The sequence below is a fragment of the Moschus berezovskii genome, chromosome 1 (genome assembly GCF_049115385.1).
Source record: "Moschus berezovskii isolate FMDL1 chromosome 1, NW_MosBer_1.0, whole genome shotgun sequence".
NCBI lineage: Eukaryota > Metazoa > Chordata > Mammalia > Artiodactyla > Moschidae > Moschus > Moschus berezovskii.
In genome coordinates, this window is record NC_142460.1 from 152,436,607 (window position 1) to 152,453,313 (window position 16,707).

The window sequence follows — 16,707 nt, forward strand, 5'->3', positions numbered from 1 at the left end:
ACATCAAATGTGCCTCAATCATGTGTTCACAGAACATAAAACACACATTAGCAACCTTCGAGTAAGGAAGATTAAGGAACCAGCTCCTTACTTTAAACCTGCCAAACGGTTACTAAAGGAAAACTCTAAATAAAAGTATTTTGGCTAATAAGTGCAGAAGGAATGATAAAACTGGAATATCACTTTTCCACAGGCCCCACTGAAATAATTACTTAGGCAATAATCATTAATGACTACCAACACCAAAAAATTAAGGACAATCAGACATTACATACCATCTGATGGTATGTAATATCCATCTGATGGATATTACAGATGTAAAATACCTCTGATGATGTAATATCCATTTGCTATGCCACATGAGGGTATCTTACCAAAACTTCAAGCCAGAACCTAGCAAAGTTCTAGAGCTAACTAGCAATTTACAAGAAATAAAGAGGAGAAAGGAATATGTTATAAGGATACCATAGGGACATAATTTCAGACTGTGAGAAACTCTACAGAAAAAAATTAACATATAAACTGCAAGGAAAAAGGCAGGGGGCACACGCGTACGCAGGGGAACTTTTAAATTAAAAGACACTTTCGAGACATACCAGCCAAATGCAATGTATGGACTTTATTTGGACCTTATTCAAACAAAATGAACTGTAAAAATCTTTTATAAGTCAATTGGGGAAATTTGAACAGTAGATGAATGTTTCATGGTAATAGGAATTACTATTAGTTTTTAAGTGAGATAATGACACTGTGGGTATCCATTTAATAAGACAAGCCTTTATCTTTTAGAGATCCAGGTTCACATCTTGATGAAAGAAAGGGTATGATGGTTAAGAGCTCCTTAAAAATACCTCCATGGTAGATGGATCAAAAGTGTTGAACCCGAGAAACAGGTACGTGAAGGTTAATAGCAAGTGGCGTGTTTCTGGTCGTATCTGTTTGAAGTTTTCCGATCTCAAAACGTTTTTTAAAAGTGTGAAAATAATCATTAAGATTGGTCAAATGTGTCCCTAAAACATTCATTTTCAGAAAAAAAGAAGTTTCAAAAGTGTATGTATTGTATAATTCCAAATTGGTATATAAGTATATATGTATAACACAAGAGAAAAGGCTAAAATTATATACTCCAAAACGCAAACTGTAATTATCTTAGGATGCAGGGATTATGTAAGACTTTTATTTTCTTTATACATTTCTGTATTTTGTACTTCTTTATAGTTATCATATACATTTTAATCCAAAAATGTTATTTCTCTTAACCTCTCACAGTGTATATAATGTTTAAGTATTAGATTAAATATATTCTCATTTATAAATAAATATGATCTAAAATGTAGGTCAAAATTAATGACAACATGCTAAATGCTGGAAACATTCTGATGAGTGGCAGAATATCTTGCATTTTATCTGATCCTCAACCTCCTGTGAAAACAGATCTAGTGTCCTTGCTGACATGATCAGAATAATGGGGGTGAGGGACTTCCCTGGTGGTGCAGTAGTTAAGACTTCACCTTCCAGTGCAGAGGTGCAGGTTTGATCCCTGGTCAGGGAGCTAGGATTACACATGCCTCATGGCCAAAGATCCAAAATATAAAACAGAAACAATATTGTAGCAAATTCAATACAAACTTTAAAAAAATGGATAATGGAGGTGGACAGAGCATTTGATGTGATACTGCGATTTGGACATTAATAACATGTCCATCTCATGCACAAAAGGGGAAGGAAAGTAGAATTTTAAAGTAAAATTTCAAATACTTCCAAATGTCTTAGTTGTGCCCAGATTTGGACTTTTTTAAAAATTAATTTTTATTGGAGTATAGTTGATTTATGATGTTGTGTTTGTTTCTGCTGCACAGCAAAGTGGGTCCGTTTCACATATACGTATATCTACTCTTTTTCAGATTATTTTCCCATATAGGTCATTACAGAGTATTGAGTAGAGTTCCCTGTGCTCTACTGTAGGTTGGAATTTTTACCTGCATACCTGTATTTTTATATGTATCCCAGGATATCATTAATTCCCATTTACTTCAAACAGATATATCAATAAGGAAAGGCAGCTATGTATAATGCCATCTGAATCTTCAGGGCAAACACTTGACAAAGCCATGGGATTCTTCTAGACTTGAGCCAAGCTATCTCAGAGCAGATTCTAATTAAAGGCAGTGTAAATCACTCTTATGGATTTGGGGCTGGATTGGGAAGGTTTTAGATACAAGCGTACCTCAGAGATACTGCGGGTTCCGCTTCAGACCACTGCAATAAAGCAAATATCTCAATAAAGGGAATCATACAAATATTTTGGTTTCTCAGTGCATATAAAAGTTATATTCACACTATTCTGAAGTCTATTAAGTATGTCTAAAAAAATCCATATACCTTGATTAAAAATATTTTATTGTTAAAATATCCTACCCATCATCTGAGCATTCAGCAAGTTACAATAGCAACATCCAAGATCAGTGATCACAGATCACTGTACAAGTATAATAACAATGAAAAAGTTTGAAATATTTTGAGAATTACCAAAAGGCAACACAGAGATATGACATGACCAGATGCGGTTGGAAAAATGGCGCCCATAGACTTGCTCAACAAAGAACTGCCAGAAACCTTTCACTTTGTAAAAGGAAAAAAAAAAAGAAATATCTATCTGCAAAGTGCAATAAAGCAAAATGTAATAAAAACAGTTATGCCTGTAATGGAATGGAAACCATTTTGAAAAGTGAAACAAAACATAAGTGGACTGTATATGCTTGCCAGGGCTTCAGAAGGTAAATGCTCAGACACTCATTCAAGAGATACTATCCAGCATACAGTTGGTGTTGAGCCCCAGGCCAGGCACTAGGAAGCAAAACAGGCAAACAAAGCTGTCCCCAGCCTTGTGGAGCTCACAGTTTACTGGGAGAGACAGATTTTGATCAAAGAAAACACAAATGTATAATTACAGTTCAGTTCAGTCGCTCAGTCATGTCCGACTCTTTGCGACCCCATGAATCACAGCATGCCAGGCTTCCCTGTCCATCACCAACTCCCGGAGGTCACTCAAACTCATGTCCAGAGTCGGTGATGCCATCCAGCCATCTCATTCTCTGTCGTCCCCATCTCCTCCTACCCCCAATCCCTCCCAGCATCAGAGTCTTTTCCAGTGAGTCAACTCGTCGCATGAGGTGGCCAAAGTATTGGAGCTTCAGCTTCAGCATCAGTCCTTCCAATGAACACCCAGGATTGATCTCCTTCAGAATGGACTGGTTGGATCTCCTTGCAGTCCAAGGGGCTCTCAGGAGTCTTCTCCAACACAAGAGGTGATAAATGCACCAAGACCAAAGACCAAGCTACTTCGTGAACCTAGGATGCGGGCTGGTCCAGGGTGGTGCCCTGGTGCCCTAGGTGGCTCAGGGCAGGGGCCGTCCAGCTGAGATGCAAAAGACGTAAAAGCATGTGGCACCCACGCAACTGGAGAGGTGAGTTGGGGAGAAGATGTACGAAGCAGAAAGGAGCTGTCTTAAGGTGGTACTTCCCAGGGATGAAGAGGAAACAGGTATGACTGGACCCCAGGCAGGGAGCTCAGGAGGAGGTTGAGGAAGCAGGCAGAGGGTGGTGGATCCTCTCACTTAACCCACAGAACAGCCCTGGGAAGCAGGTTCTATTATTATCCAAGATGGAGCAGTATCCCACAGCTGGTAAGATTTACAGCTGGGACTCAAACCCCAAATCCAAAGTCTGCTCTCTCGTCTGTGCTCTGTCTCCTCTGTGCTCACAGTGCTGCTGTGTTGGGAATGACTGGCAGGGGCGGAGGGCTGGGGAAGGAAGGTCTTCTAGGGGGCTCTCACCCTGTATACTTCACAAAAAGCTTACAGTACCATGGAAGAAAGACATTCCAACTAATGGGCCATCCTACATCCTTAGTGATTCCCTTGACAAAGTGCCACTGGGATCTATAAGCCCTCTTCCTGTCCTTTTTTTTTTCCCCTCTTCTAGTCTTGAGATAGATCAGAATTGCAAAGGAGGCAGAGATTCAGTAAAAGTTCCTCAGCTGACATAGGCCATAGGCCTAGCATCTAAGCTGGCCAGAATTGAAAATTCCTCAAAGAAATTTTTTTTTTTCATAAAAAACTTCCAACATGTATGATTAGGAAGAAAATGATGTATTTCATGTGTCAATTAATTCCTAAACCAGGTAAGAATTGTTGTGCAGTCACTAAGTCATGTCTGACTCTGCCCAGCTCTGCCTAGACTACAGCACGTCAGGCTTCCCTGTCCTTCACCATCTCCCAGAGTTTGCTCAAACTCAGGTCCATTGATTTGGTGATGCCATCAAACCATCTCACTCTCTGTTGACCCCTTCTCCCCCTGCCTTCAATCTTTCCCAGCATCAGGGTCTTTTCCAACAAGTAGGCTCCTCGCATCAGGTGGCCAAAGTATTGGAGCTCCAGCTTCAGCATCAGTTCTTCCAATGAATATTCAGGGTTGATTTCCTTTAGGACTGACTGGCTTGATCTCCTTACTGTCCAAGGGCCTCTCAAGAGTCTTTTTCAGCACCACAGTTTGAAAGCTAAGTTCTTCAGTGCTCAGGCTTCTTTATGGTCCAACTCTCACATCTGCACACAACTACTGAAAAAACCAAAGCTTTGACTATATAAACTTTTGTTGACAAAGTGACATCTCTGCTTTAAAATACGCTACCTAGATTTGTCCTGTCTTTTCTTCCAAGGAGAAAGCATCCTTTAATTTCATGTATGTCTCTTCCCCTAGAATAAATGAATTACTGAATGAAGAGACTGCGGGGTGGGGGGAGTTGATTGATATCAATGGATATCAAACTCTAAAAACATTCCCTCACCCTCCCTACATACTCCTCACTCTCTTGGACCTCCAGAGGCTAGAATTCCAGCTGAAGGAAATGTTTTGATGAAGGAGAGGAAGGCAGGGCAGGCTTCCCTAAGCCTGAAAGGCCCCTGGAGTCAGCATTTACAGACATACTGTCCACATGGGATGCCTTATGGCAGGACGGGGATCATTCCCAAGGAAACAGCACAGGGAACCTCTGTAGGGAGGACCAGCCTTATTTCAAACGTTGATCTCAATTTGGCATTTAAGACTCCTGTGGTCTCTGAGATTTTTACTTTCTCCTTCTCTGACAGGATGGTGACATTCTAGGTTAATGACTAAAATATGATTATAAAAATTCCCATTAGATGCTCCCCCATAGCACCTCCCTCTCCCCCACTGCTGGAGACAACCTCTACAAAAATCATTTGCTCCTTTCCAAATGGCAGAGACTTGGATTTAAGCATTCAGTCAGTTGCCTCAGGCTGTCACCAAAAAGTACTTATTAATTTCTATGTGCTGCAAAGCCATCTCTAAAACAAACAGAGTTGACTTGAGACTGTCAGCATTAACCCCCATGTTCTGCCTTTGTGCTTTCTGTCAGCGTCTCAAAATGTTATAATATAGAGTAATACACATTTGATCACATTTACAAAATGCAAATTTACTCAACATTAATTGAAAACATTCACTGAAGTCTTGAAAGTTTGCACCCTTTCAAGTTGTTAAAGGGCAATAAGAGACATTTTCTTCCTTTTATTATGATACAACTAATTATTTCAACCTCCTCCTGTCTAAAAAAAATAGTGACTCAGTAGATTAATAGGCTGCATCCTTTTGAGCCCTTTAAGAATATGAAGAGTGCTATGAGCCCTCTCCCTGTTAAAACTCAACATTTCACCCAGTACACACATGCACACACACAAAAAGGGAATTTTTCACAGACATAAAATACAATTTCAGATATTTCCTGGCTCACCTAAGATCCCAAGAGCCCTGAGGAATATTCTGCCTCTTTTTTTCAGTCTACTCAACTGTTTATTAAACTGATGGCTGCCCATTTCATCAGTGGTATTGGAGCGAGCAAAGCAGGCGTACAGAATGATAAGCAGTATTTGTGTTTATTTTCTGCTCTCACACTAAATTATCGGGTGTTTTGCATGCACTTTAAGAATATGCTCATGGCCTCTGGAGAAGACAAACTAATGCGTCACTGAAATGAGGGATGGGGATGGGGAATATCATGCCTGACATCCCAGGAAAGTTACAGCAGAAAAGGAAGGCTCTATTTTGAAGCCCAGCACCTGGCCTAAGGTGGGTGTTGAATAAAGCTGCTCTGGCTATCACTGTGAAGCCACTGTCTTTGAGAGCACAGCTATAGACTGCTGCCTGGTCCCTGATGCAGTGAGTCTGACCCTGCCACAATGCTATGTCCCTTTGGTCTACAGAGGAGGTCTGTGCAGCCTCAGTGTTCTCTTCATCTGTGCCCCAGAGCACATTATAACTTTTATATGCTATCTGCCATGTGCCAGGCCTATTTCTTTTTTAATACTGAAACAGCTCTCTAGAGTAGGGGTCATGATTCCAATCGTACAAATAAAGAAACCAAGGCTCAGGGAGGTAAAGGGACTCATGCTGGCTTACAGGCTGGTAAGTGATGCAGCCAGATTCTACGGGACCAAGGGCCAGGCTGTCTCTTCCATCTTAACAGCACTTTTCACTTTGCCCACACACACATACCAACTCATTCTCAGAAACTAACCCAGAGGAGTATTTCATTACCTTTGATTTGGTAAATGGGGAACATCAGGGGCAAGGAGACCAAACCACTGGCCCAACATTATACGTATGTAGATATGGGGCTGAAGGGCAGGTCTCCTGGGTCTTGGGCCACCGCAGACCCTGTACCACGCCTGATGCCCAGCTGGCAGGAAGCAGACAGGTGTGCCCACACTTCTGTCACCTGCACCCCCAGTGAACTACCCAGAAATGCTGCTTACTGGCCCTGGAACCTAAGCTTGGTGGGAGCAAAGACAGAGCAGGAAAACAAGAATAAATCTGACACAGACTCATAAAAAAGGATACATGTGAAATATATGTTTCACAAATTAATTTTTCCCCTGAGTTTATTTATGGGCCCATTCGCCCCAGCAAGTCTGTTCATTTTGCACAGACATAATTTTCAGGACAAGCCCCACACAGTATTTCCAGGGGCAGCACTCTCCTTTTGTCTGGGGTGGAGAAGAATGAGGTCAAAGGATCCCTCCCACCTACTTGCGCTTGCTCTGGGCTCAGGGCGGCATGCCACATTGTCCCCTCAGCTACAGAGCACCAGGACAGCCGAGCAGTCTGGAGCTCCTGGAATCTAAACTCTGCGTTTTACAGAGGGCTCTTGAGACCCAGAAAGAGGAGGAACTCATCCAAGGTCCCCAGTCAATTGTGCAGTGGCTGCGGGCACAGAGAGGAGAAGCTGACTGCCTGGGTTGAAAGCCAGCTTTGCCTCTCTAACTAAGTTTAGACAGATCATTCAGGCTGAGCAGAGAATTACTTGAAGACACAGGAATCTTCCCCAGGGCAATCTCAAATCATGCAAGCTGCCAGCCACCTGATTTCTTCCCAAGGTCAGCTTTGGATGACACCACTCCACTTTGTAGTAGCAGTGAAGATCCGGCTCTAACAAACAGCTTCCTGAGTCCGTGCCCTCTCCATTACACCAAGTTCCAACCTGTGGATGCCATCCTTGTTGTCGTGAGCTGCCTGGAATTAGGAAACTACAAATATCCCTTGATCTTTGAACTCACACACTTAGATATTTCTACCATTTACTTAGATGCTTCTCTCAAATATAGATGTACACTTGATTATCTGAACTGATTTGCTTCCCGAAAGTTAGAGAGCAAAGTATCAAGACGTCGGATAGCCAAGGATATCTGTCCGAACTCAGAATTTTTATCCAAATGATTCATTTTCTCACTTAGGACAGCAAGAGTTGATATAGCAGGGACTCCTTCCCAGGACCCTTCCAGGTGGCCACCAGGATTTGGATAGCCCATTCCCCCACCGCCCCAGGGAAATGGTGGTACACCCCACCCCAAACCATTGAGAACTGTATGTTGCCCATTAGAAAATAGCCAAAAAGGACAAAACAAGGCTCTGCCCATCTTCCTAGTCCAAGACTGTCTTCCCTCCAGATACCACATATAAAATTCAGTTTGATTTGCAGCAAAATGAAACTGAAGCAAAGCATGACCCCTCCCCCCACTGGCTTCCTAAGAATGTCAGTCTTTTACCTGGATTTATTTGAGGCCTTTAAAAAACATCAGGAGTAGCTGTTGAGGTCTTTGGCAGAAGGGTGTCCTAACCTTTTGACATGGGGCTGTCAAGTTGTTCCAAGATGAATAAAAGCTAGAAGAGGCAGTGTCAAGCTGACATCTCCACAGCAGAAGGGCTGACATGAAAAAGGAAGGAAACGGAAGGAAATGCACCCACCATTCGTCCAGGGCTGCTCATCCTGAGCCTAATTTATGCTGCGGAGCCCTTAACCCAGTTTCTCTCACTGTAATCTTGTGTCCCACCAACGGGACGTAGGAGGAAGATGCCATTTATCTGCCATTCAGGGTCCTTAGAAAAAAACGTTGTTGGCATGCAGTTTTAATGAACAATTCCAAAAGTGCATTCAGGAGTGTAGCTTTCAGTTACATCATCTCCAGTGAGGGGACAAGACTATTTTTCTTTTTTTTTTTAATTTATTTTAATTGGAGGCTAATTACTTTACAACATTGTATTGGTTTTGCCATACATTGACACGAATCCGCCCCAGATGTACCTGTGTTCCCCATCTTGAACTTCCCTCCCACCTCCCTCCCCATATACTCCCTCCTGGTCATCCCCGTGCACCAGCCCTGAGCATCCTGTATCGTGCGTTGAACCTGGACTGGCAATTCGTTTCACATATGATAATATACATGTTTCAATGCCATTCTCCCAAATCATCCCACCCTCGCCCTCTCCCGCAGAGTCCAAAAGACTGTTCCATACACCTGTGTCTCTTTTGCTGTCTTGTATACAGGGGTATCATTACCATCTTTCTAAATTCCATACATATGCGTTAGTATACTGTATTGGTATTTTTCTTTCTGGCTTACTTCACTCTGTATAATGGGCTCCTGTTTCATTCACCTCATTAGAACTGATTCAAATGTATTCTTTTTAATTGCTGAGTGATACTCCATTGTGTATATGTACCACACCTTTCTTATCCATTCGTCTGCAGATGGACATCTAGGTTGCTTCCATGTCCTGGCTATTATAAACAGTGCTGTGATGAACACTGGAGTACATGTGTCTCTTTCAATTCTGGTTTCCTCAGTGTGTATGCCCAGGAGTGGGATTGCTGGGTCATATGGCAGTTCTCTTTCCAGTTTTTTAAGGAATCCCCACACTGTTCTCCACAGTGGCTGCAATAGTTTGCATTCCCACCAACAGTGTAAGAGGGTTCCCTTCTCTCCACACCCTCGCCAGCACTTACTGCTTGTAGACTTCTGGATAGACTGCAGAGGGCTAGGAAGCAACACTGAGCGTCAGACACCCGTCTAGCCCTGTGTCCTCCCACCCTGGGGCTGTTTTCTCAACAGAAGGATGTAGGGGGTGAGTCTGCAGCGCCCCTTCAGCCTCACGTTCTCTGAGTCTTCCACCTGCCTGCTGAGAGGAGATCTCCTGGATCCATTAGAAACAGGGGAAATGGAGGCTGCAAGTGTGGCCTGCACCGCCCGCTTCTGTCTACTTCTCAGTTCCCCAATGACGCAGCTCAGCATACACCCAGCTTTCAAGAGTCAGCACTGGTGAGAAGGCAAATCAAAACTACAGTGAGATGTTCACCTCACACCAATTAGAATGGCCATTACCTAAAAATCTATAAACAACAAATGCTGGAGAGGGTGTGGAGAAAAGGGAAGTCCCCCTACACTGTTGGTGGGAATGCAAACTGGGACAGCCAGTACGGAAATCAGTATGAATGGTCCTTAAAAATCTAAAAATAGAGTTACCATACCAGCAATGTCACTCCTAGACATATACCCAGAGAAAATCATAAATCGAAAAGATACTATTTAAAATAGCCAGAAAAAAAAATTAGCCAGGACATAGAAGCAAGCTAAATATCCATCAACAGAGGAATGAATAAAGAATAGACACACCATGGAATATTACTCAGCCTTAAAAAAGAATGAATTAATGCCACTTGCAGTAACATGGATGGATCTAGAGATTGTCATACTGAGTGAAGTAAGTCAGAGAAAGACAAATATTATATTATATCATCAATATATGGAACCTAAAATATTGGTACAAATGAACCAAAACAGATATTGAGTCACAGATGTAGAAAAAAAACTTATGGCAAAGGGGGAAGGGATAAATTGGGAGACTGAGATTGACATATTGAGTGCAGCACTTTCACAGCATCATCTTTCAGGATTTGAAATAGCTCAACTGGAATTCCATCACCTCCACTAGCTTTGTAGTGATGCTCTCTAAGGCCGACTTGACTTCACATTCCAAGATGTCTGGCTCTAGGTCAGTGATCACGTTATCGTGACTATCTTGCTAGTGAAGATCTTTTTTGTACAGTTCTTCTGTGTATTCTTGCCACCTCTTCTTAATATCTTCTGCTTCTGTTAGGTCCACACAATTTCTGTCCTTTATCGAGCCCATCTTTGCACGAAATGTCCCCTTGGAATCTCTAATTTTCTTGAAGAGATCTCTTGTTTTTCCTATTCTGTTGTTTTCCTCTATTTCTTTGCATTGATCGCTGAGGAAGGCTTTCTTATCTCTCCTTGCTATTCTTTGGAACTCTGCATTCAGATGCTTATATTTTTCCTTTTCTCCTTTGCTTTTCACTTCTCTTCTTTTCACAGCTATTTGTAAGGCCTCCTCAGACAGCCATTTTGCTTTTTTGCATTTCTTTTCCATGGGGATGGTCTTGGTCCCTGTCTCCTGTACAATGTCACGAACCTCCGTCCAGAGTTCATCAGGCACTCTATCTATCAGATCTAGTCCCTTAAATCTATTTCTCACTTCCACTGTATAATCATAAGGGATTTGATTTAGGTCATACCTGAATGGTCTAGTGGTTTTCCCTACTTTCTTCAATTTAAGTCTGAATTTGGCAATAAGGAGTTCGTGATCTGAGCCACAGTCAGCTCCTGGTCTTGTTTTTGTTAATTGTATAGAGCTTCTCCATCTTTGGCTGCAAAGAGTATAATCAATCTGATTTCGGTGTTGACCATCTGGTGATGTCCATGTGTAGAGTCTTCTCTTGTGTTGTTGGAAGAGGGTGTTTGCTATGACCAATGCATTCTCTTGGCAAAACTCTATTAGCCTTTACCCTGCTTCATTCCGTACTCCAAGTCCAAATTTGCCTGTTACTCCAGGTGTTTCTTGACTTCCTACTTTTGCATTCCAGTCCCATATAATGAAAAGGACATCTTTTTTGGGTGGTAGTTCTAAAAGGACTTGTAGGTCTTCATAGAACCGTTCAACTTCGGCTTCTTCAGCGTTACTGGTTTGGGCATAGGCCTGGATTACTGTAATACTGAATGGTTTGCCTTGGAAACGAACAGAAATCATTCTGTCGTTTTTAAGATTGCACCCAAGTACTGCATTTCCGACTCTTTTGTTGACCATGATGGCTACTCCATTTCTTCTAAGGGATTCCTGCCCACAGTAGTAGATATAATGGTCATCTGAGTTAAATTCACCCATTCCAGTCCATTTTAGTTCACTGATTCCTAGAATGTTTATGTTCACTCTTGCCATCTCCTGTTTGACCACTTCCAATTTGCCTTGATTCATGGACCTAACATTCCAGGTTCCTATGCAATATTGCTCTTTACAACATCGGACCTTGCTTCTATCACCAGTCACATCCACAACTGGGTATTGGTTTTGCTTTGGCTCCATCCCTTCATTCCTTCTAGAGTTATTTCTCCACTGATCTCCAGTAGCATACTGGGCACCTACTGACCTGGGGAATTCCTCATTCAGTATCCTATCATTTTGCCTTTTGATACTATTCATGGGGTTCTCAAGGCAAGTATACTGAAGTGGTTTGCCATTCCCTTCTCCAGTGGACCACATTTGGCTGTGGTCCATGTGATCAGATCGACTAGTATGGGAAGTCAGTGGGCCTTAGAAAGCATCACTACGAACAAAGCTAGTGGAGGTGATGGAATTCCAGTTGAGCTATTTCAAATCCTGCAAGATGATGCTGTGAAAGTGCTGCACTCAATATGCCAGCAAATTTGGAAAACTCAGCAGTGGCCACAGGACTCGAAAAGGTCCAGTCTTCATTCCAATGCCAAAGAAAGGCAATGCCAAAGAATGCTCAAACTACCGCACAATCGCACTCATCTCACATGCTAGTAAAGTCATGCTCAAAATTCTCCAAGCCAGGCTTCAGCAATATGTGAACCATGTACTCCCAGATTTTCAAGCAGGTTTTAGAAAAGGCAGAGGCACAAGAGATCAAATTGCCAACATCCGCTGGATCATGGAGAAAGCAAGAGAGTTCCAGAAAAACATCTATTTCTGCTTCATTGACTATGCCAAAGCCTTTGACTGTGTGGATCACAATAAACTGTGGAACATTCTGAAAGAGATGGGAATACCAGACCACCTGACCTGCCTCTTGAGAAACCTGTATGCAGATCAGGAAGCAACAGTTAGAACTGGACATGGAACAACAACTGGTTCCAAATAGGAAAAGGAGTACATCAAGGTTGTATATTGTCACCCTGCTTATTTAACTTATATGGAGAGTACATCATGAGGAATGCTGGGCTGGAAGAAGCACAAGCTGGAATCAAGATTGCCGGAAGAAATATCAATAACTTCAGATATGCAGATGACACCACCCTTATGGCAGAAAGTGAAGAGGAACTCAAAAGCCTCTTGATGAAAGTGAAAGAGGAGAGTGAAAAGGTTGGCTTGAAGCTCAACATTCAGAAAACAAAGATCATGGCATCTGGTCCCATCACTTCATGGGAAATAGGTGGGAAAACAGTGGAAACAGTGTCAGACTTTATTTTTGGGGGCTCCAAAATCACTGCAGATGCTGATTGCAGCCAGGAAATTAAAAGATGCTTACTCCTTGGAAGGAAAGTTATGACCAACCTAGATAGTATATTAAAAAGCAGAGACATTACTTTGCCAACAAAGGTCCATCTAGTCAAGGCTATGGTTTTTCCCGTGGTCATGTATGGATGTGAGAATTGGACGGTGAAGAAAGCTGATCGCTGAAGAATTGATGCTTTTGAACTGTGGTGTTGGAGAAGACTCTTGAGAGTCCCTTGGACTGCAAGGAGATCCAACCAGTCCATTCTAAAGGAGATCAGTCCTGGATGTTCATTGGAAGGACTGATGCTAAAGCTGAAACTCCAATACTTTGGCCACCTCATGAGACGAGTTGACTCACTGGAAAAGACTCTGATGCTGGGAAAGATGGGGGTCAGGAGGAGAAGGGGACGACGGAGAATGAGATGGCTGGATGGCATCACTGACTCGATGGACATGAGTTTGAGTGAACTCCGGGAGTTGGTGTTGGACAGGGAGGCCTGGCGTGCTGTGCTTCATGGGGTCACAAAGAGTCAGACACGACTGAGTGACTGAACTGAACTGAGACTGACATATATACATATATAAACTAATAGATAACTAATAAGGACCTACTGTATAGCACAAAGAACACTGTTTTGTGCTCTGTCATGATTTATATGGGAATGGAGTGTAGAAGAGTGTGGATATTTACATACGTATGGCTGATTCACTTTGCTATATAGCAGAAAGGAATTCAACATTGCAAATTAAGTCTACTCCAATAAAAAGTTAATTTAAACAATTTTAAAAGAGAGAGAGTATGAGGGAAAGAAGAAAGCACGGGGACTCTGTGAGTAGTCACTGTGGCGCATATACGGTACCTCTAACCAGAGGCCTAACACTGGGGAAGGGACCTATCTCTCCAGTCCCATCTCTGTAACATCATCAACCTCACAAGCGGATGAGGTGACATGGGGTATGGCATGCAGCTAGTATGTGCCCGGTACTCAGGAAGCCCTTGGACAGGAAAGGGTGACTTCAGCCCAGCTCTGTTGCTGCACCCCACTCTGCTGTTTTTGCCAGCACACAGCTCCTGACAGTTCTTAGTGGTGCCAGATGCAGTGATGGACATGTGTTTTATCACTGAACAAAAAAAACAGAAAATGCAGGGCCAAGGTGAAGTGCTAAGAGAAGCAGTTGAGGCTGTGACCTCTCGGAAATAGCTTTGGCTTCTCTAAACTTGGCCTTCAGGAACTCTATCTGCTGCATTGTGGCAACTTTGAAATTCATTGAGGCCTCCAACCTGAGTCTTTGGAGAACTCAGTATTAGACTAACCAGGTGATACAGAGGGAGCAGCAGATGGGGAGCAGAAATAAGGGGGAATCCTTGAAGAATCAAATGATCCCAACAGAAGAGACATGAATGACACAAACGCCAAAGCTCTAGGGGAAATTTAATTTCAAAATTTACACTATTTAGACATCAGCATATAGCACAAGTCATCTGTGTGTTTTGTATCTGTGCATTTCTTACATCCAGGTATTATCGAAGCCTAAATTCCCTACCGAGTTCTTAATGCATTGAGTCAAATAGTTTGGGGAAGACTATTCTAAAGGCCTGATGATGCATTTATGAAGATGACTTCAAATTTCAAACAATAAAGTTAAAAGTCAACGTGTGGGGCACAGACTTTGCAGGTGTGGGCCTGACATCCTCACGGGTGTTCTCTTGTCCCCCGGCATCCTTTACAGACCTAAATTTAACTGTGAATGTTAAGAACACTTACATACCATATGGACACCAGACTTTGAATCACAAAACTCATTATTTCTGCCATACTTAAAATGTAAAAATGCAGGGGAAAAAACAACAAAGGAGAGAATTCATTTATCTTCAAAAATTAACATTTCCTTTCTACATTCACTACAGATTACCTCCACTCTCACTCCAGACAGATGGAGAGAAACCTCTAGAAAAGCCTGAGAGAACGTACTAGAGTCTCACAATGAGAATGTTCCAGATCCTGGAAGTTTGGGGAGGAGGCAGAGAAAAGAGGAGATGGAAAAATTTTAAGATGAAACAGCATGAATATGGAAGTGATCCACTGAACTCATTGCACAGTTTCAGAAGGAAGACCTCAGCTCGGCATCCTGAATAGTCTGCTGTCCCATAACTGTCAGTGGGGCTTTTTAACATGTAACATAGGAGCCCCACCACTCACTCTGCAGGGCCCATGGTCAACTTAGCCGCAGCTTCTAAAATGGCTAATTCTGTGTGTCAGCTTGACTAGACCTCAGGGTGCCCAGAAAGCTTTCAAATATTATTTCTGAGTGTGTCTGGGAGGGTGTTTTCAGATTAAATTAGCATTAAATCAGTGGACTGAGAAGTCATTTGCCCATCAGTGCAAGTGGGCTTCCCAGGTGGCACTAGTGTTAAAGAACCCACCTACCAATGCAGGCAGACCCAAGAGAATGGGTTTCATCACTCCTTGGGAAGATTTGTTGGAGGATGGAATGGCAACCCACTCCAGTATTCTTGCCTGCAGAATCCCATGGACAGAAGAGCCTAGTAGTTTATAGTCCATAGGTTGGCAAAGAGTCAGACACGACTGAACTGACACAGCATACACACAAGTGGGCATCAATCACTCCACTGAGGGCCTGGATAGAACAAACTAGGAAAAAAAAGAAAGAAAAAAATATAGACTTTATAAAAAAAAAGAAAAGGCAGAGGAAGGAGGGAGGTGTCCCCTCCCACCTGGTTGCTAGAGCTGGGACATGGAACTTATGCAATCTGAGCTCCTGGTTCTCAGGCTTCCAGATTCAGACTCAACTATACCCCCAGCTTTCCTGGGTCCTCTGCTTGCAAACAGTAGACTGTGGGACTTTTCAATCTCCATCTTTGCGTGAGCCAATTCCTCAAAACAAATCTTTTCATGTGTGGGGGTGTGTGTAAACAAATCCTATCAGTTCTGTTTCTTGGGAGAACCCTGACTAACACAGCCTCTGAGATAGAAACCCCAGTATGAAACATTCTTATTTCCTCAAACTCTACCCCTCAGCTAAACCCCACACCCCATCTGCTTTCTTCAAAGAGGCAGATCCAGGAGCAGCCCCTCTCTACCTGTGGAGATTCCAGGGCTGCGGGAACAAACTGCCGACACTGGGTGGGTTAGAAACTCATTCTCTCACAGTCTTAGAGGCCAGAAGCCCCAGAGCAAGGTGTTGGCTGGGGCTTCTGAAGGCAGAAGACCCTAGGGAAGGGCCCCTCCTTGCCTCTTCCAGCTTCTGGGGGCTCCCCATTTCCTCAACTTGGGCCACCTGCCCTGTATCTCTCCATCCTCTCCTCATTAAGATGCCAGTGGGTGGATTTAGGCCCCAATGTAACACAGCAGAGCCTCACCTTAACGAGTTATACCTGCAAAGATCCCATTTCCAATTAAAGCCATTTGGGGGGACTTCCCTGGTGGTTCAGACAGTAAAGAATCCACCTGCAATGCGGGAGAACTAGGTTCAATCCCTGGGTCGGGAAGATCCCCTGGAGAAGGGAATGGCAACCCATTCCAGTATTCTTGCCTGGAGAATCCCATAGACAGAGGAGCCTGGTGCGCTACTGTTCATGGGGTCGCAAAGAGTCAGACATGACTGAGCACCTACACTTTCGCTTTCTTTTCTGGGGTTCTGGGTGGACATTAGGCAACCCACTGCTACATCTAAGGCAAAAGCTGTGTCTTGGGCTTCACCACCCAACCTGCAGGCTCAGGCGGGCTCTGATGAAGC

General features: G+C 43.1%; 1 protein-coding gene across 1 annotated transcript in view; it reads right to left on the reverse strand.

Annotated features, from left to right (window-relative positions):
* Positions 1-16,707, reverse strand: part of CLSTN2 (calsyntenin 2) — a 721,779-nt gene that overhangs the window by 599,299 nt on the left and 105,773 nt on the right. The window lies entirely within an intron of this gene.